Below are 20,926 nucleotides of genomic sequence, written 5' to 3' on the forward strand. Positions count from 1 at the left end.
TGCACACTCCGTGACCTGCTTGGCTCCCATCAGTCTGGGGTTGTTCCAAGTTACCATGAGACTGTTTTCCCTAGACCAGTTTCAGCCTGAGCAACTCAGGGCAAGACAAAATGTCTATCAATGTATTCTCTAGGGTTCTCTAATCAGCCTTGAAAGCATTTGCCTGGCTCCCTCTGCTGATACCCCTGGGGACCCCTCATTTATAAACTTAGCCTTTTAGTGTCCATCCTCAACTCTTCTTCATCTCACTCTCAACTCTTTCTCACTCAGACAAAGGCTGGTATGAAACCTGCTGTACCAACTGCCCTCTTTGAGGGAAATCACTTTACGCAGAAATCTTGATGCTTTCTAGCCACATGAATATGACCACAGCTATTTAGATCGGAGAGATTAATGCTCCCCCCAAAGGAATGATCTGGAGGCAATCTAAGAAGTAGCATGGCTTTAGATTGCTGACCAGCAAGGGAGCTCTAAGCCTTCAGGTGAACACAGCACCCAGAGAACTCTTTTCGCCTAAGGAGGTTGGGCTGGAGACACCTGAAAAGAAATACGACAATGAAATGGCATCAGAGGAGGCTAAGCAGTAAACAGAAGCCACTGCGTGCATGCGTGCTAAGTCACTTCAGTCATGTCCAGTCCAACATTTGAGATCTTATGGACTGTAGTCTGCCAGGCTCCTCTGTCCATGAGATTCTCCAGGCAGGAATACTGGAGTGGGTTGCCATGCCCTCCTCCAGGGAATCTTCCTGACTCAGGGACTGAACCCCAACTCCTGCAGCTCCTGCACTGCGATTACTGCTGTGCCACAAGGGAAGCCCCAACAGAAGCAACTAGGAAACAGAAACTAAGAGACAGAGAGAAGTCCTGTTCCAAGAGAAATGGAATAGATGTAGGCAGAAAGGAAGTGAGTCCTGAGTATAAAGGAGTTGTGAATAGGATCCTATAAGGGGGTTGTTAGTCATGTGGCTTTGAGTCCCCAGAAGCTTTTCAAAGAATCTCAAAGAATAATCAAGACTAATCTAGAGTCTACTATTTTGTTCTTAGAACCACACAACAAAAATGAACTCTGGTAACTTGGAGAAAAAGGAAGTGTGTTGGCAAGATGTTGTAAGGCTTTGAAAACTAAAGCGTCACTGAAGACATAGGCTTGGTGAGGTGCACAAGGCAGACCTCTCTGGAAACCCAGGAAGCAAGATCCTGCCGAGTTCTGCCTCTGCAATGAGTCAAGTTCAACTCCAACTTCTCTTCACTCAAGAGTTAAAATCACCGAGTTTGAATACCTTATCTGGACCTGCTTATGGTTAGAGAATTGTAGGAAATAATTTTTTTTGGCAGAAATTAGGCTTCTTTAACTAAAATAAGTGGATCTGGATGCTGGCAGGGCCAATGAAATTGCCATCTTGTCCTCTGAGGGCTGACTGTGTGGCTGCTGATAGTGCTTGCTGAGCTTTCGTCTTTTCATCTGTAAACTCCAGTCACCTGAGGCCACCTGAGTCTGTTTTATGGAAGTGGTACTCCTTTATCTTCTTCAGTTTTGCAAATCTTCAATTCAGTTCAGTTCAGTCACTCAGTTGTGTCCGACTCTTTGCGACCCCATGAATCACAGCACGCCAGGCTTCCCTGTCCATCACCAACTCCTGGAGTTCACCCAGACTCACGTCCATTGAGTCAGTGATGCCATCCAGCCATCTCATCCTCTGTAATCCCCTTTCCTCCTGCCTCCAATCCCTCCCAGCATCAGAGTCTTTTCCAATGAGTCAACAATGAGTCAACTTTGGCATGAGGTGGCCAAAGTACTGGAGTTTCAGCTTTAGCATCATTCCTTCCAAAGAAATCCCAGGGCTAATCTCCTTCAGAATGGACTGGTTGGATCTCCTTGCAGTTCAAGGGACTCTCAAGAGTCTTCTCCAACACCACAGTTCAAAAGCATCAATTCTTCAGCGCTCAGCCTTCTTCACAGTCCAACTCTCACATGGATACATGACTACTGGAAAAACCATAGCCTTGACTAGACAGACCTTTGTTGGCAAAGTAATGTCTCTGCTTTTGAATATGCTATCTAGGTTGGTCATAACTTTCCTTCCAAGGAGTAAGTGTCTTTTAATTTCATGGCTGCAGTCACCATCTGCAGTGATTTTGGAGCCCAAAAACATAAAGTCTGACACTGTTTCCACTGTTTCCCCATCTATTTCCCATGAGGTGATGGGACCAGATGCCATGATCTTCGTTTTCTGAATGTTGAGCTTTAAGCCAACTTTTTCACTCTCCACTTTCACTTTCATCAAGAGGCTTTTTAGTTCCTCTTCACTTTCTGCCATAAGGGTGGTGTCATCTGCATATCTGAGGTTATTGATATTTCTCCTGGCAATCTTGATTCCAGCTTATGCTTCTTCCAGTCCAGCATTTCTCATGATGTACTCTGCATAGAAGTTAAATAAGCAGGGTGACAATATACAGCCTTGACATACTCCTTTTCCTATTTGGAACCAGTCTGTTGTTCCATGTCCTGTTCTAACTGTTGCTTCCTGACCTGCGTACAAATTTCTCAAGAGGCAGATCAGGTGGTCTGGTATTCCCATCTCTTTTAGAATTTTCCACAGTTTATTGTGATCAAAGGCTTTGGCATAGTCAATAAAGCAGAAATAGATGTTGCTTTTCCCATGATCCAGCAGATGTTAGCAATTTGATTTCTGGTTCCTCTGTCTTTTCTAAAACCAGCTTGAACATCAGGAAGTTCATGGTTCACATATTGCTGAAGCCTGGCTTGGAGAATTTTGAGCATTACTTTACTAGCGTGTGAGATAAGTGCAATTGTGCAGTAGTTTGAGCATTCTTTGGCATTGCCTTTCTTTGGGATTGGAATAAAAACTGACCTTTTCCAGTCCTGTGGCCGCTGCTGAGTTTTCCAAATTTGCTGGCATATTGAGTGCAGCACTTTCACGGCATCGTCTTTCAGGATTTGAAATAGCTCAACTGGAATGCCATCACCTCCACTAGCTTTGTTCATAGTGATGCTTTCTAAGGCCCACTTGACTTCACATTCCAGGATGTCTGGCTCTAGGTCAGTGATCACACCATCGTGATTATCTGGGTCGTGAAGATCCCATTCTGAAGTGGCATTTTCTCTTTCTTCTAGTGGTCTGCTCTTCTGAGTATATATACCCCCTTATACTCCCACCGGCAACGTATGAGTTATTCAATTTTTCCACATCCCTACCATCATTTTTTGTCATAAGCATTTTTAATTTTAGTCATTCTTACAGATGTATAATGATATCTCATTATGGTTTTTATTATTATTATCGTTGTTGTATTTTTTGGCTGTGCTGGGTCTTCGCTGCAGTGTGCAGGTTCTTCAGCTTTGTCTAGGTGCAGAGCCTGGGTTCTAGAGTGTGGGTTCAGTAGTTGCAGCACAGTGGGCTCTCTAGTTGCAGTGCATGGGATAGTTGCCCTGTGGCATGTGGGATCTTAGTTCCCCGACCAAGGACTGAACCCACGTTGCCTGCATTGGAAGGCAGATTCTTAACCCCTGGACCACCAGGAAAGTCCCTCATTGTGATTTTAATATGCATTTTTTCAGATGGCTAATGGTTTATTGATAGATTGATTCCTGGTGAATTTTGAAACTTGCTTATATATCCTACATAGCTGTCTTTTGTTGGATATGTGGTTTGCAAATATTTTTTTTCCCCAGGGTGTAGGTTATCTTTTGATCCTTTTCCCATGGTGTTCATAAAGTAGAAATTTCTAATTTTCTTACCATTTGATTTATTAACTTTTCCTTTTATGGATCATTCTTTTGGTGTCAGGTCTAAGAACTCTTTCCCTAGTCTTAAGCTGCAAGGATTTTTCTCTCATTTTTATTTCTAAAAGTTCCATAGTTTTACATTCTATGCTTGCATTCATGCTCTATTTTGAGTTAATTTATGCATAAAGTATGAGGCTTAGGTTAAGGTTCATTTTTATAACTGTGGATGTGCCATTGCTCTAGTACTATTTGTTGAAAAGGCAATTTTTCCGCCATTGTTTTGTTCTAGCATCTTTTCCAAAATTTAGTTGGGAGTATTTATGTAGGGTTTTTTGGATTCTTTCTTCTGTTCTATTATTCTATGTATTGATCCCTCCATCAGTACCACACTATCTTAATTATTATATGTATATAGTAAACCTTATTATTGGGTAGAGTGGTTCTTTCCACTTTATTCTTATTTGTTGGGATTATTTTAGGTCCTCTAGTATTCAGAAACATGATTGGCAGTAGTTTCTTTTCAGCGCTTCAAAAATGTTGTTCTGATTTCCACAGTTTCAGATGGTAAATCTAGTCAATAAGTTGGTATTTCCCTATAGGTCCTGTGGGGGTTTCTTGGTGGCTCAGTGGTGAAGAATCTACCTGCAATGCAGGAGATGGAGGTTTGATATCTGGGTCGGGAAGATCCCCTGGAGGAGGACGTGACAACCCACTCCAGAATTCTTGCCTAGAGAATCCCATGGACAGCGGAGCCTGGCAGGCTAAGGTCTATATGGTCGCAATGAATTGGACACAACTAAAGTGACTGAGTGTGCATGCACACACAGGCACTGTGTATGTTCAAGATTTTATCTTTGTGTTTAGTTTTCAAAAGTTTATATTCTGTCTTGATATGAATTTCTTTGGGATTGTTCCCCTTGGGTTTCACTCACTTTCTTAGATCTATAGATTTGTGCTAAATTTGAGACACTTTGAGAGATTATTTCTTCAAATCCATTTTAGTCAGTTCAGTTCAGTCACTCAGTCATGTCCGCTTCTTTGTGATCCCATAAATTGCAGCACAACAGGCTTCCCTGTCCATCACCAACTCCCAGAGCTTACTCAAACTCATGTCCATTGAGTCAGTGATGCCATTTAACCATCCCATCCTCTGTTGTCCCCTTCTTCTCCTGCCTTCAGTCTTTCCCAGCATCAGGGTCTTTTTCATTGAGTCAGTTCTTTGCATCAAGTGGCCAAAGAACTGGAGTTTCAGCTTCAACATCAGTCCTTCCATAGAATATTCAGGACTGATTTCCTTTAGGATGGACTGGTTGGATCTCCTTGCAGTCCAAGGGACTCTCAAGAGTCTTCTCCAACACCACAATTCAAAAGCATCAATTCTTTGGTGCTCAGCTTTCTTTATGGTCCAACTCTTAGAACCATACATGACTACTGGAAAAACCATAGATTTGACTAGATGGATCTTTGCTGGCAAAGTAATGTTTCTGCTTTTTAATATGCTGTCTAGGTTGGTCATAGCTTTTCTTCCAAGGAGCAAGCGACTTTTAATTTCATGGCTGCAGTCACCATCCGCAGTGATTTTGGAACCCCCAAAATAAAGTCTCTCACTGTTTCTGTTGTTTCCCTATCAGTTTGCCATGAAGTGATGGGACTGGATGAAATGATCTTGGTTTTCTGAATGTTGAGTTTTAAGCCAAATTTCTCACTCTCCTCTTTCATTTCATCAAGAGGCTTTTTAGTTCTTCTTCACTTTCTGCCATAAAGGTGGTGTTATCTGCTTATCTGAGGTTATTGATATTTCTCCCAGAAATCTTGATTCAAACTTGTGTTTCATCCAGCCTCGCATTTCCCATGATGTACTCTGCGTATAAATTAAACAAGCAGGGTGACAATATACAGCCTTGACATACTCTTTTCCCAGTTTGGAACCAGTCTCTTGTTCCATGTCCAGTTCTAACTGTTGCTTACTGACCTGTATTCAGATTTCTTAGGAGGCAGGTCAAGTGGTCTGGTATTCCTATCTCTTTCAGAATTTTCCACAGTTTGGTGTGATCCACACAGTTAAAGGCTTTGGTGTAGTCAGTAGAGCAGAAGTAGATGTTTTTCTGGAATTCTCTTGGTTTTTCAATGATCCAGCTGATGTTGGCAATTTGATCTCTGGTTCCTCTGCCTTTACTAAATCCAACTTGAACATCTGGAAGTTCATGGATAAGGTACTGTTGAAGCCTGATTTGGAGGATTTTGAGCATTACTTTGCTAGCATGTGAGTTGAGTGCAATTGTGCAGTAGTTTGAGCATTCTTTGGCATTGCCTTTCTTTGGGATTGGAATGAAAATTGACCTTTTCCAGTCCTGTGGCCATTGCCGAGTTTTCCAAATTTGCTGGCATGTTGAGTGCAGGACTTTCAAAGCATCATCTTTTGGGATTTGAAATAGCTCAGCTGGAATTCCATCATTTCCACTAGCTTTGTTGGTAGCGATGCTTCCTAAGGCCCACTTGACTTTGCATTCAAGGATGTCTGGCTATAGGTGAGTGATCACACCATTGTGATTATCTGGATCATGAAAATCTTTTTTGTATAGCTCTTCGGTGTATTCTTGCCACCTCTTCTTAATACCTTCTGCTTCTGTTAGGTCCATACTATTTCTGTCCTTTATTGTGCCCATCTTTGCATGAAATGTTTCCTTTTTATCTCTAATTTTCTTGAAGAGATCTCTGGTCTTTCCCATTTTATTGTTTTCCTCTATTTCTTTGCATTGGTCACTGAGGAAGGCTTTCTTCTCTTTCCTTGCTATTCTTTGGAACTCTGCATAAATAGGTATATCTTTCCTTTTCTCCTTTGCCTTTAGCTTCTCTTCTTTTCTCAGCTATTTGCAAGGCTTCGCCAGACAACCACTTTGCCTTTTTGCATTTCTTTATCTTGGGGATCATCTTGATCACTGCCTCCTGTACAATATCATGAACCTCCATCCATAGTTATTCAAGCACTCTGTGTATCAGATCTAATCCCTTGAATCTATTTGTCACTTCCACTGTATAATCATAAGGGATTTGATTTAGGTCATACCTGAATGGTCTTCCCTACTTTATTCAATTTCAGTCTGAATTTTGCAATAAGGTGTTCATGATCTGAGCCACAGTCAGCTCATGGTCTTGTTTTTGCTGACTATATAGAGCTTCTCCATGTTTGGCTGCAGAGAATATAGTTCATCTGATTTCATTATTGACCATCTGGTAAGACCCTTCCTTTTTTCCTCCCTTTTCTGATATGAATATTGGATCTTTTGTGGTTGTTCCACAAATCCTTGAGGCTCCGCTTAATTTTTTTCCCATCTATTTTTATTTTGTTAATATCATTTTTGAATGTGGAAGCAATGACAAGTTTTATTTTCTTAGGCTCCAAAATCACTGTGGATGGTGACTGCAGCCATGAAATTAAAAGACCCTTGCTCCTTGAAAGGAAAACTATGACAAATCTAGACAGCATATTGAAAAGCAGAGACATCACTTTGTTGATAAAGGTCTATATAGTCAAAGTTATGGTTTTTCCAGTAGTCATGTATGGATGTGAGATTTGGACTATATAGAAAGCTGAATGCTGAAGAATTGATGCTTTTGAATTGTGGTGCTGGAGAAGACTCTTGAGAGTTCCTTGGACAGTAAGGAGATCAAACTCAATCCTAAGGGAAATCAACCCTGAGTACTCATTGGAAGGACTGATGCTGAAGCTGAAACTCCAGTACTTTGGCCACCCGATGATAAGAGCTGACTCCTGGCAAAGACCTTGATGCTGGGAAAAATTGTAGGCAAAAGGAGAAGAGGATCAAGGATGACATAGTTATATAACATACATGTTATGTTAGATAGCATACATGTATGTTAGATAGCATACAGCCTCAATGGACACAAATTTGAGCAAACTTTGGGAGACTGTGAAGGACATAGGAGCCTGGCTTGGTGCAGTCCATGTAGAGATGACTTAGCAACTAAAGAACAACAACAATTTTTTATGTGATTATAAATGGTATTGTTTTTGCAAAATATCAGTTTCCAGTTGTTCATTGTTAATATATCAAAATACACTTGATTTTTGTATTTGATTTTCTATTCTACAATCTAGTAGTTCTAGTTTACTGTAATTTTTTTTGTACTATTAATATCTGATTTTCCACATTGGCAATCATGTCATCTACAAACGCAGTTTTCCATTATTCTTTCCAGTTTAAATGCCTGTTTTTCTTGCCTTATTGTACTTGCTAGAACTTCCAATCAGTGTTGGGGAATAGAAAAATTTAGTCTAAATTTTTTATTAATTTATTTATTTTAATTGGAGGCTAATTACTTTAAAATATTGTAATGGTTTTTGCCATACATTCACATGGATCAGCCATGGGTATACATGTGTTCCCAATCCTGAACCCCCCTTCCACCTTCCTCCCCATCTCATCCCTCAGGGTCATCCCAGTGTATTGGCCCTGAGCACCCTGTCTCATGCATCGAACCTGGACTGGTGATCTGTTTCACATATGGTAATATACATGTTTCAATGCTATTACCTCAAATCATCCCACCCTCACCTTCTCCCAGAGTTCAAAAGTCTGTTCTTTATACCTGTGTCTCTTTTGCTGTCTCATATATAGGGTCATCGTTACCATCTTTCTAAATTCCACATATATGTTAATATACTGTATTGGTGTTTTTCTTTCTGACTTACTTCTCTCTGTATAATAGGCTCCAGTTTCATCCAACTCATTAGTACTGATTCAATTGCATTGTTTTTAATAGCTGAGTAATATTCCATTGTGTATATATAACCACAACTTTCTTATCCACTCATCTGCCTATGGATATCTAGGTTACTTCTATGTCCTAGCTATTGTAAACAGTACTGCGATGAACTTTGGGGTACATGTGTCTCTTTCAATTCTGGTTTCCTCGGTGTGTATGCCCAGTAGTGGGATTGCTGGGTCGTATGGCAGTTCTATTTCCCATTTTTAAAGGAATCTCCACACTGTTCTCATAGTGGCTGTACTAGTTTGCATTCCCAGCAACAGTGTAAGAGGGTTCCCTTTTCTCCACACCCTTTCCAGCACTTATTGTTTGTAGACTTTCAGATACCAGCTATTTTAGCTGGTGTGAGATGGTACCTCATTGTGGTTTTCATTTGCATTTCTCTGATAATGAGTGATGTTGAGCATTTTATCATGTGTTAGCCATCTGTATGTCTTCTTTGAAGAAATGTCTTTAGTTATTTGGCCAGTTTTTGATTGGGTTGTTTATTTTTCTGGAATTGAGCTGCATGAGCTTCTTGTATATTTTTGAGATTAATTCTTTGTCAGTTGCTTTGTTGGCTATTATTTTCTCCCATTCTGAAGGCTGTCTTTTCACCTTGGTTATAGTTTCCTTTGTTCTGCAAAAGCTTTTAAGTTTAATTAGGTCCCTTTTGTTTATTTTTGCTTTTACTTCCATTACTCTAGGAGGTGGGTCATAGAGGAAGTTTACTCTAAATTTAACTTTTAACCTAACTTGAACTTCTAGAGATGAAAATTATAATGCCTCAGGTGAACAAAAACACAGATAGGCTCAGTGGCAGATTAAATGGTTGAAGATTATTTAACTTGAAGACATAACTAAAGAAGCTATTTAAAATGAAATGAGAAGGAAAAAAGACTAGAAAAATAAATAGAACATCAATAGGCTGTGAGAAAAAGATGTGTAACCATGTACATACATAAAAATTGAAAATCTTTCTTTTTTTTCTGTTCTTAGCAGAAAAGCATCTAATTTTTCCCCATTAATTTATAACATTAGCCATAAATGTTTCACAGATACCATTCATCAAGTTTAAGAACTTCCCTCTAGTCCTAATGTTCTGAAGATTTTCCTTTTTTTTAAATCAGGAGTGAATGTTAAATCTTACCAAACAAGTTTTTTGTATCTATGGACTTAATCGTATTTTTGTCTTTCTTAGTCTATTAATATGGTGAATTACACTGATGGATTTTAAAATATTAAACCATCTTTGCATTTTTAGGATAAATTTCACTTGGTCATGATCTACTGATAAGTTCGTCTTTAAAAGAATTTTATTTATTTATTTTTGACTCTACTGGGTCTTTGCTGTTATCTTCTGGCTTTCTCTTAATGTGGGGAGTGTGGGCTACTCTCCAGCTGCAACACACGGGTTTTTCATTGTGGTGACTTCCCTTGTTGCGGAGTACAGACTCTAGGGTGCTCTGGCCTCAGCTGTTGCAGCATGTGGGCTCAGTAGCTGTGGCTCCTGGGCTCTAGAGCACAGCCTCAGTAGTCGTGGCACATGAGCTTAGCTGTTTCAGGGCATGTGGGATCTTTCCTGAACAGGGACCAAACTGACGTCTCCTGCATTGGCAGGAGGATTCTTTACCACTGAGCCTCCAGGAAAGCCTGATAAATTTGTTTTTGAAAGAGATTTTCACCGAGTTCAGAATTCTAGGTTGGCAGGGTTTCACACACCTGCCCTGCCCTTGTTCTTTTAGTGCTATAAGGATGTTGTTCCATTATCTTCTCACTTATATCCTTTTCTGATAAGTTTTCTGATGTAATCCTTTTGCTTGCTTCTTTGTATGTAAATGTCTTTCCCCCCACTGTTTGATTTTGAGATTTTCTTTTCACAACTGACTTTAAGCAATTTGATTATGATGTACCTTGGTATTTTTTCATACTTCTTTACTAAGGACTTGTTGAGATTCTAGGAATTTTGAGTTTATGGTTTTCTTTAAATTTGAAAAAGCATTGGCCATTATTCCTTTAAATATTTTTTTTCTAGATACTCCTCTCACCAAACCCTTGCAATTTTGGGACTCCATTTATGTAGGTACAGGTTGTGGATCAGATGGTGAAGAGTTTGCCTGCAATGCACGAGACCCAGGTTCAATCTCTAGGTCAGAAAGATCCCCTGGAGAAGGGAATGGCTAACTACCCCAGTATTTTGCCTGGAGGATTCCATAGACAAAAGAGCCTGGCGGGCTACCTCCGTGGGGTCGCAGAGTCAGACACTTTCAGTTTTTACTTAGGTACGTGGTTACACGCTTTTTCTCACAGCCTATTGATTGATGTTCTATTTATTTTTCTAGTCATTTTTTCCTTCTCATTTAATTTTAAATAGCTTCTTTTGTTATATCTTCAAGTTCAGTAACCTTCAATCTGCCACTAATCCTATCAATGTTTCTTTTCACCTGAGGTATTATAATTTTTATCTCGATAAGCTCAATTTATGTTAAAAGTTAAATTTAGACTAAACTTTTTCTATAGACTTGACTATACTTGACTCCTCACTTCAAGTTTAAATTCCTACAGATCAAGGACCAAATCTTCATCGCTTTGTCTCCCCTTGGAACTAAAAGAGGTATATGGCTGAATGACTTCGGAAACATTAAAAAACCTTTTCTGAGTCTCAATTTCCTTGTTTATAAAAATAGCAATAATATTATCAGGTTATTATGATGATTATTAAATGCCACCTGAAATTATCACCACATTGTTTATCAGCTATACTCCAAAATAAAATAAAAAGGTAAAAAAAATTAAAATGCATTAATAAAAGTATGTCCTAGTGCCTTCACATGCTATGGTCTTAACAAACCTGAATCCCCTTTTATCTCAAGTACAGTAATATTCCATTAAATTTTTCTATAGCCCTAGAACCAAGATTCACTAGGGATGTTCTAGAAAATATTTAACCATTGGCTCTGTAGTGAGGGGAATAGCAGCCTGATTTGTAGTATTCTCTGTTATCTGGAAATCCTTCCATTGCAGTTGATTTCAAGCAATCAAAATGATATCACTGAACACAGAGCTGGAAAGAGTTGACTAGTAACACAGCATTCCATAATATTTCCACCATACAGCTGCAGATATAATAGACATAACCCCAAGAGCACAGATAATAATATGTAGTGAAAAAGAACATGATCAGTTTTGGATATAACTTATTTTGGAATAGTTTATTTTGGTGTAAGCTAAGGCTGAGTGAGTGCTGAAGAATTGATGCTTTTGAACTGTGGTGTTGGAGAAGACTCTTGCGAGTCCCTTGGGCTGCAAGGAGATCCAACCAGTCCATTCTGAAGGAGATCAGCCCTGGGATTTCTTTGGAAGGAATGATGCTAAAGCTGAAACTCCAGTACTTTGGCCACCTCATGCAAAGAGTTGACTCATTGGAAAAGACTCTGATGCTGGGAGGGATTGGGGGCAGAAGGAGAAGGGGATGACAGAGGATGAGATGGCTGGATGGCATCACTGACTCAATGGACGTGAGTCTGAGTGAACCCCGGGAGTTGGTGAAGGACAGGGAGGCCTGGTGTGCTGCGATTCATGGGGTCGAAAAGAGTCAGACACGACTGAGAGACTGAACTGAATTGAACTGAATTTAACTTTTAATAGTGGTCATATTTAAAAACTGGCTCACAAATCCAGAAAAATTTAGCAATTGGCTCTTGTAAAACAGTATCAGCCAACTTTGATACCCCTCCATCTCTTACTTTCCCCAACCCACCTTCCAGACTTTCTTCCTTGAGTATGTAGTTGAAACAGTGGGAGTTTTCCTCTCATGTTTCTCTGGAACTGAGCTTTGGAATCTGCTGCTCAGTGTCCTGTATTCTCTCTCACTCCCACTTCCGCCTTGGGTCACTGCCTGGATTCCCGCAGAGAACCAGAGAAATGGATGAGGGAGGACCACTCTCTTCTCTAACAGTCGTGCTGCTTTAACCTCCCCACACCACCTCACATAGAGCTGCAGGAGTGATTATGGCTTTCTGTAATGAATCATTGAAGAGTAATTAGGGAAAATTATAATGTTGGAAGGGAAAAAATCTAAAAGCTGTTCGATAATTGTGACTTCTCTAGAGTCCAAGGGAAAACATATAAAACACTAAATCCTTCACTTTTTAAATTCAAGAACTATTTATTTGACACATACTCTATGCTAGGCATAGTGTTAGATCTATTTAATAAGGGGACATATTCCAAGTTTTCATTTGGCTATCCCATTCTTGGTTTTTATATGCAAAGATTAACTGATTTCATTAAGCACATAAACGTATCTCTGAAGGGCAAACACTAATTCTCAGTGCCAGTAAACACTAAGCCCCCAGGAAAGAATAAAATGCTTACCCAATGGTCTTATAGCTTGCAAAGCACCTCTTGCCATGGAGAAAGAAAATGTAAATTGTTATGCAGAGAAGTTGAGTTCCTTTACTTTACCCCATTACTCTTAAATTACACCCGCTCATGCCTTCCAGGAATAAGGAAAAAGTACATTGCTGGTCCACTTTGCTCCTTTAGCCTCTTACAGGTAATGCTACCAACTGAGTTTCAGGTGGTGAAACTGAAACTTCAGAGAGATGAAATGAGACCCAGTCCCTATTATTGGGGAAAACACAGATGTACAAATGAAAGACCATGATATTATGTGATAAACATCATAACAGCATAAACTCAGTGGTGTAGAATCACAGAATGGACTCTTCATTCTGGCTGGAAATGCAGAGGGTCTTGGGAAGTCTTCACCCTGGCATTGACAGTGAAAGGTTAGAAGAGGTTTGCCGGCAAAGAAGACTGAATGATGGTAAACAGGCATGCAGGTTATATATAGAAGGCTGTACTTAAAAACAGAAACCTTTGAGTGGCAGAATTGTGTGAAGTTTACTATGATAATAGTGCATGTCTGTGTGTGTGCGCATGTGTGCATGTGCATACGATGGAGAAGGAATGATAATGTATGAGACCAAAAAGGGTAGAGCACAATGTCAAGGATATTTGATTATGATAACAGGTTTGGACTTTATTCTGTAGGTGTGTTGGTCCCAGGTGATATAACCAATTTATGTTTTCAAGAAGAAGACTGAAGATTGTCGAGTAGACTTGTTGGGAGACACTGGAGGCAAGGAGATTATTAGTAGACTGTCAGGATAATCTACAATGTAGAGGTCTGAACTAGAGTCGTTGGAGCGGAAGGCCGGTGTAGAGAACATGATGGAGCAACATTTCATAGAAAAGAAGCAACAAAAGAAGAACCAAAGAATTCTTGGGTTGAATAAGCCTCTTCCAGGCAGGTGGTGATGCTGTTAACATGAGAGTATGCACAGGTAGAGGAGCAAGAGTAGGAGACAACACTCATGTGTTGAATTTAAAGTACCTGGAAAACACCAAGGTGGAGATGTCCAAACCACGAGTTACAAATGACTACTGGAGCTCAGGACAGAGGTCAGAATGGCAGATGAATGGATTTGGGTGAAATGGGGGTTATATTAGCTTTCGACTGTGCTGTAATAAGTTACTAAAACTAAGGGGCTTAACACAAACTTATTATCTTTCAGAAGCCTGAAATGAGTCTTTCAAAGCTAAAATCAAGATGTCAGCAGAGCTGCCTTCTTTCTGGAGGCTTTAGCGGGAGGTTTTGTTTCCTTATCCCTTCAAGCTTCTATAAGCTGCCTCCATTCCTTGGCTTATGGCCCCTTTATCTATCTTCAAAGTCCATCACCCAACGTCTGCTTTCTCTGCTTTTGTTGTTGCATCCTGGTTCCCCTTCTGATTTAGACAGTTCAGAGTAATTCTCTCATACCAAGACATTAACTTAAGCATATCTGAAAAATCCCCTTTTTACAGAAAGACACACGTTCACGGGTTCTAGGGATTAGAATGTGAGCAACTTTGGAGGGAGATTCTTCAACCTACCACAGGGGTAGATGAGAAAAAGGCAATAGAATGAGGAAATAGAAGGGCTGAATGCAAATATTTGGGGCACATCAATGGCAGAAAGAGAAAGAAATACCTGGACAATAAGCGTTTCTCAGAAAAAAAAAAATGAGTCAAGAAATTTCTAAAAGAAAGAATTAAAACTCTTTGACAATCTTTCCTCAGACCCTCTAAGCCTCCTGTTGATGTTGCTTAGTCGCTAAGTCATGTCTGACTCTTTGTGACCCCACGGACTGCAGCATGCCAGGCTTCTCAGTCCTTCACTATCTCCTGGAGTTTGCTCAAACTTGTGTCCATTGAGTCAGCGATGCCATCCAACCATCTCATCTTCTGCCACCCCTTCTCCTCCTGCCCTCAATCTTTCCCAGCATCAGGATCTCCTAGTCACTGGATTTACCTTTTGCTGACCTATAAAATGAGCAAAGGCACCAAATTGGGTATGATTCGATCATCCAGGACCTTTTTTGCCAGTTCCTGATATATTAGCTCTCCAGACCTTCTCCAATCAACCCCAAACTCCTAACTTGACTCTCAGATCCAACTCTAGACTTGATATTCAGAAATGTGGTCCTTGACCTTCCTTTCAGAATTCAGGCTGACTTGCCCTCTGCTTTCATTGTTTCTCAATGTGGTAGCAGTGAGTAACAGTGGCTTTCAAGAGTCTTAGGGACCTTCAACTTCTAAAATTCATTCTTCCTTCCCTCAGGCCCCTGAGTAGAAGTGGAAACCTGGGTTCCAGAGGTGTCACTTGGATCTCTAAAAAGGTAGAAGCACTCACAGGAAGGCTGTTCTCTGTTTCTCTGGTGCTATGTTCTCCATCTCCGGTGCAATGAATTGGCCAGGGATTGTCTGTGCCTAGGATATCTGTCTTCCCATCCAGGTGAACAGAAGGGTACTCGGAATTGCAATAATTGCAGGACCACATGGAATAAGAGAGCTATTTCCCCTAAGAAGAGGAGGTTGCTATAATGACAAGAAGGAAAGGAAGGGTGCTGGGCAGGCAACAAAGCAGATGTCCACTATACTGAGGATAGACTTCTAACTTTTCTATTAAGGAGATTATGGAGTTCGTGTAGCATCATCAAGAACTCCATGCTTAGATAATATGTATCAGCAAGGCCAAGTAATAATCATTCCTTTAATCATGAATGTACAAAGAGTATATTCCATTCTCTAGAACCTAGTCCATGCATGTACGTGTGCACAGGTACTCAGTCATGTCGGACCCATTGCAACCCTATGAACTATAGCCCACCAGTCTCCTCTGTCCATGGGATTCTCCAGGCAAGAATACTGGAGTGGGTTGCCATGCCCTTCTCCAGGAGATCTTCCCGACCCAGAGATTGAACCTGAATCTCCTGCTTCTCCTGCATTGGCACATGGATTCTTTACCACTGAGACACCTGGGAAGCTCCCTAGTACCTGGTACTCATATAAAATGCTGTGAAAATAATATATCTGTGTAGCTTCTAGCACACCGCTTGGGACATAAGAAGGATTCAGTGAATACTTGGTGAATTAATGAATGCATAAATGAGCATACTGTATATAGATAGTGAAAATGAAAGTCACTTAGTCATGTCCAACTCTTTGCGACCCCATGGACTATACAATCCATGGAATTCTCCAGGCCAGAATACTGAAGTGGGTAGCCTTTCCCTTCTCCAGGAGATCTTCCCAACTGAGGGATCGAACCCAGGTCTCCCACATTGCAGGCAGATTCTTTACCAACTGAGCTATCAGGGAAGCATATAGATATGTCAGCTCTTAATCTACAGGTGCTTCCAGGAGGCAGCGCTGTTGTTTTTTGTTTTTTAAGTTTAAAATAGTTTCACAAGGATATAACACACGTATGGCTGTTCATTCTACAAAATCTTCATCATAGAACTTATGATACACCTAATTAGCAGTAGCACCCAGATTTTCTAAATAGTTATCGTTTTTCTCTTCTCTGCATAGCCTTCTTTTCATTGGCTGCCTTCTGCTTTTGTTGTATGATTTCAGATTCCTTCTATTTCCTCTGAGAGGTAATCAAACTACCTGCTTTTCCTTTTCCCCTTACTAATTTTCTGGGATTTCTTTACATATTTCTGACGGGCAACTTCTCCTTGATTTCCGCAGGCCATGCTGACCACCACACTGAGCCTGGAAGACAGCAATTCGGAAGAGCAATGACTTCCTTACAGGCTTCATGGCTGAACCCATTTGTCTGTGTGGAAGACTGAACTTGCACAGGTGCTCCCAGTGCTGACATTTTTTCTTAATGAAGAATTTATTTTGTGGACCTACACCCAGCAGTAAAAGTTTAAAAATTTTGACTTCTGAGGCAGTAGTTTAGAAAATCTACTTTATCCTCACACACTGGCACTGGAAACCAAGAATGTCTGAAAGCTTTTGTATAATCTGATTAAGAGCTGAATAAGAAGAGGAAAGGGGTTAACGATTAGTGGTTTAACACCACATTTACCTAAGCTGAAAAGGTTTTTCTAAAGATCTTTTTAGAAACTTTTGTGAAGTATGTAATATGAGGGCTGGGCTGGAAGCCCAAAGTTAACACATCCACCATCCTTTCTGCCCATTCTTGTCACTTTCAATGGTTAGAATTCTTCCACACCTAAGCTCTGAGACAATCCTCCTCCATTTTCATCAGGCACAGAATTAATTCACTGGTTTTATAGCACCATCAGAAATCTGTAGGCTTTTACTGCAAGTGACTGTTGTTGGTTATCACATGAATTCTCAAGGGAGGTGACATCACTCTGAAAGAGGCAAAAATTGGTCCTTAGGGTGGGGAAATCTTAAACATTACACTGACTTACAGCCCTTTAAAGGACCACAGTACATTATTAGATATAGAACATATCTCTGATAATTTCATAGGAGACAATGAGGTAAAGACAATCTTTAAAGCTCATTTAGTGGAGCAGTAATAATAATTTTTTTAAAGTTTGGGAAACACTGGGTTATAAGGAAGGACTTAAAAACACATAAACACTATTCCTTTTCTCATTTTACAATGCCCTCAGGAAAAAGGATGTTGCATTGTGAATTAGAAGACTTGAGTTCTAACTTTCCTATTTACCACCAATGAGCAAATATCTTCATTTATTTATTCAGATATTCATTGAGTACCTTCTATGTTTCAGACACTATGCTAAGCTCTGGGGGTACAAGATAAACAAGATGTAGAGTTCTAATTGAGGTTATGTTTGAGAATGGAGCAAATAAGAAATAAGATCCAAATATCTATAAACAATAATTATGATGGTAATAAATACAATAGGTGGACAGGAGATGGGCCAGTCCAGATCATGCAGGGCCATGCAGGCTGTGGGACAGAGCTTGGTTTTATGCTAAGTGCTCTGTGACTCTGGGCAAATTAGTTGATGATTTCTGTCAAACGATGAGTGTGGGGTTGGTGGGGGTGTAGCAGCTGAATGTTCTAGAATGCTAAGTTGAGCCTCATCTAATTCAGGACCTGTGAGAGATGCCATAAATCTCCAGTGGGAGGAAAGTAAGGTAGCAGGTAAAGCTTAGACTGCAAAGAGATCCAACCAGCCAATACTAAAGGAAATCAGTCCTGAATATTCACTGGAAGGACTGATGCTGAAGCTGAAACTCCAATACTTTGGCCACCTGGTGCAAAGAATTGACTCATTGGAAAAGACCCTGATGCTGGGAAAGATTGAAGGCAGGAAGAGAAGGGGATAACAGAGGATGAGATGGTTGGATGGCATCACCAACTCAATGAGCCTGAGTTTGAGTAAGCTCTGGGAGTTGGGTGATTGACAGGGAAGCTTGGTGTGCTGCAGTCCTTGGGGTCGAAAAGAGTTGGACACTACTGAGCGACTGAACTGAACTGAACTGAAAACTGAACTGAACTGACATCTCCAGGGTTGCTTGCTTTTAACTGGGCTGGGGGCAAATTCACATTTCACCTGGAAAGGAAGGAGCAAGAAGGGCTGGTTCATGCATTCCTCTGAATGTGGAACCTGCCTTCCTCCCATTTTCATTTTTGAGATGCACAGAGTACTTTTTCCTCACTCTGCCAATCTCCTCCTCATGTTACATTGGAGCTTCCTAGTGAGCATAAGCATGGGATTGGAGGTCAGGGACCTGGGGCTCTGGACCCCCACCTCTAAATAACTTGTGACACAAGCCAGTCTCTTCCTGGATCTGGGCCTCCAGACCCTCATCTGGGACCATGATTAAGATTCCTTCTAGAACATAGACTCTGATTCTATTATCTTCCTCTTCACCAGAGATGAGAAGGAGCATAAACCGTGCATGGAAGTGCACCCAAACTCTCCTAAAATAATAAAGCAATTTCCTTTGAGATGGTTGACAAGGAAAGTCAGGAGGCCCTTGCAGAAAATGATGAAACCCAGTCCCAGCTGAATATTAAGTTAGAGAGAGGTCTGCAACTGGGCCGGGGGGCAGAGAGAGGGGGAGATGCCAGGGTCGGGGGAGAGAGAAATTTTAATTGCGATTGTTTGGCCTGCTGATCCTAGGCAAATGACAAGGAGCCCCTGAGCAGCCTCAAACACGGATATTTGAAAGGCAGAGACGGCTGGGGGATGGTTTGGCTTCGCCCTCCCCTCTGAGGCTGTTTGAGGAGCGGTCTGCGGCGCTGACAAGCACGGGTTTTGGAGGCCATTGAAAAGTTTTGGGCCTAAATAGGGTAGGCAGCTTGGCTTAAGTGTTGCTATGGAATACCTGGCAACCGGCAACAATAGGCCTTTTAGAGAATCCAGGGCAAACAGTGACCGTGGTAATGGGGTGGGCTTAAGGGTCTCCTTGCCCGGCTGGGCCCCTCCTCTCCTCACAGAGGCCTGGGCACTGGGCTATGTTCCGGAAATTCCCTGCACAAAGCCCCATTCAGTGGGAGGAGGGTCAATGCGTGTGCTTTTGGAGGGGGTGGCGGTGGGACTGGGGGGTGGGGAGAGGCGGGGGAGGGGGTACAGGAGAAGGAGCTTTACTGCCAAAAAAAAAAAAAAAAACCTCTCTCAAGTCTCTTTCTTCTCGAAAAGACTAAAAGAGGCACAGAAAGTGCTAAGTTTGTAAAAGAGGCTGAAAAGGTTCAGAAAAGTAGCATAAAAGGGCCGGGGAACGCCCCGTGAATTTTGAACAGAGAGCAGAAAAGGGACCCTAAAAAGCAATTAGTGATGCTGCTTGTAAATGGAGGCAGCGCGCTGGGGGTGGGGAGCTGAGGGCTGGAGGTAGGTGCGCAGGCGGGTAAGAGGTTGGGGGGTGTATGATGGGAGCAGGTGAGGAGAAGGGGTGAGGCGTGGGATGGGTGAGGGGACCGGGAGGCCAGGGAGTCGTGAAGGCGTGGACAGCGGCGAGCCCTCCACCCCAGCCAGTCGTGGCTCTAATTGCATGCCTTCAGGCTGCTCTCTGCTGGGGCTGTGAGGCTCAGACTTTGTCCCCTGGTTCCAGCAACCCCTCCAAAAGGCCGTGGAGCCTGAGACGGTGACCAGCCTCCCGCCCTTTGGTCCGTGATGACCATGAAGAAATCCTCAAGTCTCTGAGAGAGTGGCTACCCGCATTCTCTTGGCAGCGGAGTGATGGCAGGGTGCTGGGGAGCTGGGTGTCTTCCCGAGTTCCCCGGGGCGGGGGATAGGGGAGGCTCTTATGACACCCCGCGGAGCCCGGCAGAGCAGCCAGCAAATTAGCACTCTGCAAATCCCACGTGCCCGCGCTGCCTAATATCCGTGCTCAAACACCCTACTCCACCGCTCTAAAGATAATAATTTTATATTTCCAGCAGAATGTGCACAGTGACAATTATCTGTATTCCTACTGTGTCGCAGCATCAACGGATCATCAAGAGAATTATGTTCCAGTTGAAAGCAGATTTAAATAAACAGACACTAAATGGGAGCCAATAATAGATGTACCGAAATAGTCCAGGCGAGAAAGCAGCCATTTAAATACAGGGCTGTTTAGTGGAGAAGGTAAGAGGAGTCCAGACCCCAGGGTTTACAGTTCCCAGACTGCAGCTCAGCCCCGCAGATTCTTTCCAATGATCTCTAGGGTTCGACCAGAGCACTATCCTAAGCTGCTTCTTCCCTCTCCCTCCCTCCCTCTCTTATTCCTTTCTTCCCCTCTCTCCCCTGTCCTTCCTCTTCCCCTTCCTCCCTCCTTCTCTCCCTTTCACTCCCTTCTTTACTTCAACAAACATTCATCCTTCATTATCAACTAGCTGCCTTTGGGCACCTTTATCAAAATTATTAAGCACCACCCTTCTTGATTTCTGTGACCCTCTGCTCCAGACTCAAATTGGATCTTGTTGCCCCTGTATGGGGCAGGGGAGGAAGTTGTTAGCTCCCCAAGGAGAAAATCAAGCTGTTGTTTCCATAAGGAGGGAGAATGGAATGATGAAGGGGCAAAATAATGAAGGTCCGTATATATTCATTCAGCCATCACATATTTATTAGAGGGTAG

General features: G+C 41.7%; 1 pseudogene; it reads right to left on the reverse strand.

Annotated features, from left to right (window-relative positions):
- Positions 1 to 16,288: 16,288 nt before the first annotated feature.
- Positions 16,289 to 16,605, reverse strand: LOC133248931 (small EDRK-rich factor 1-like; annotated as a pseudogene).
- Between the last annotated feature and the right edge of the window lie 4,321 nt (positions 16,606 to 20,926).

This window comes from Bos javanicus, chromosome 5 (genome assembly GCF_032452875.1).
Source record: "Bos javanicus breed banteng chromosome 5, ARS-OSU_banteng_1.0, whole genome shotgun sequence".
Lineage (NCBI taxonomy): Eukaryota > Metazoa > Chordata > Mammalia > Artiodactyla > Bovidae > Bos > Bos javanicus.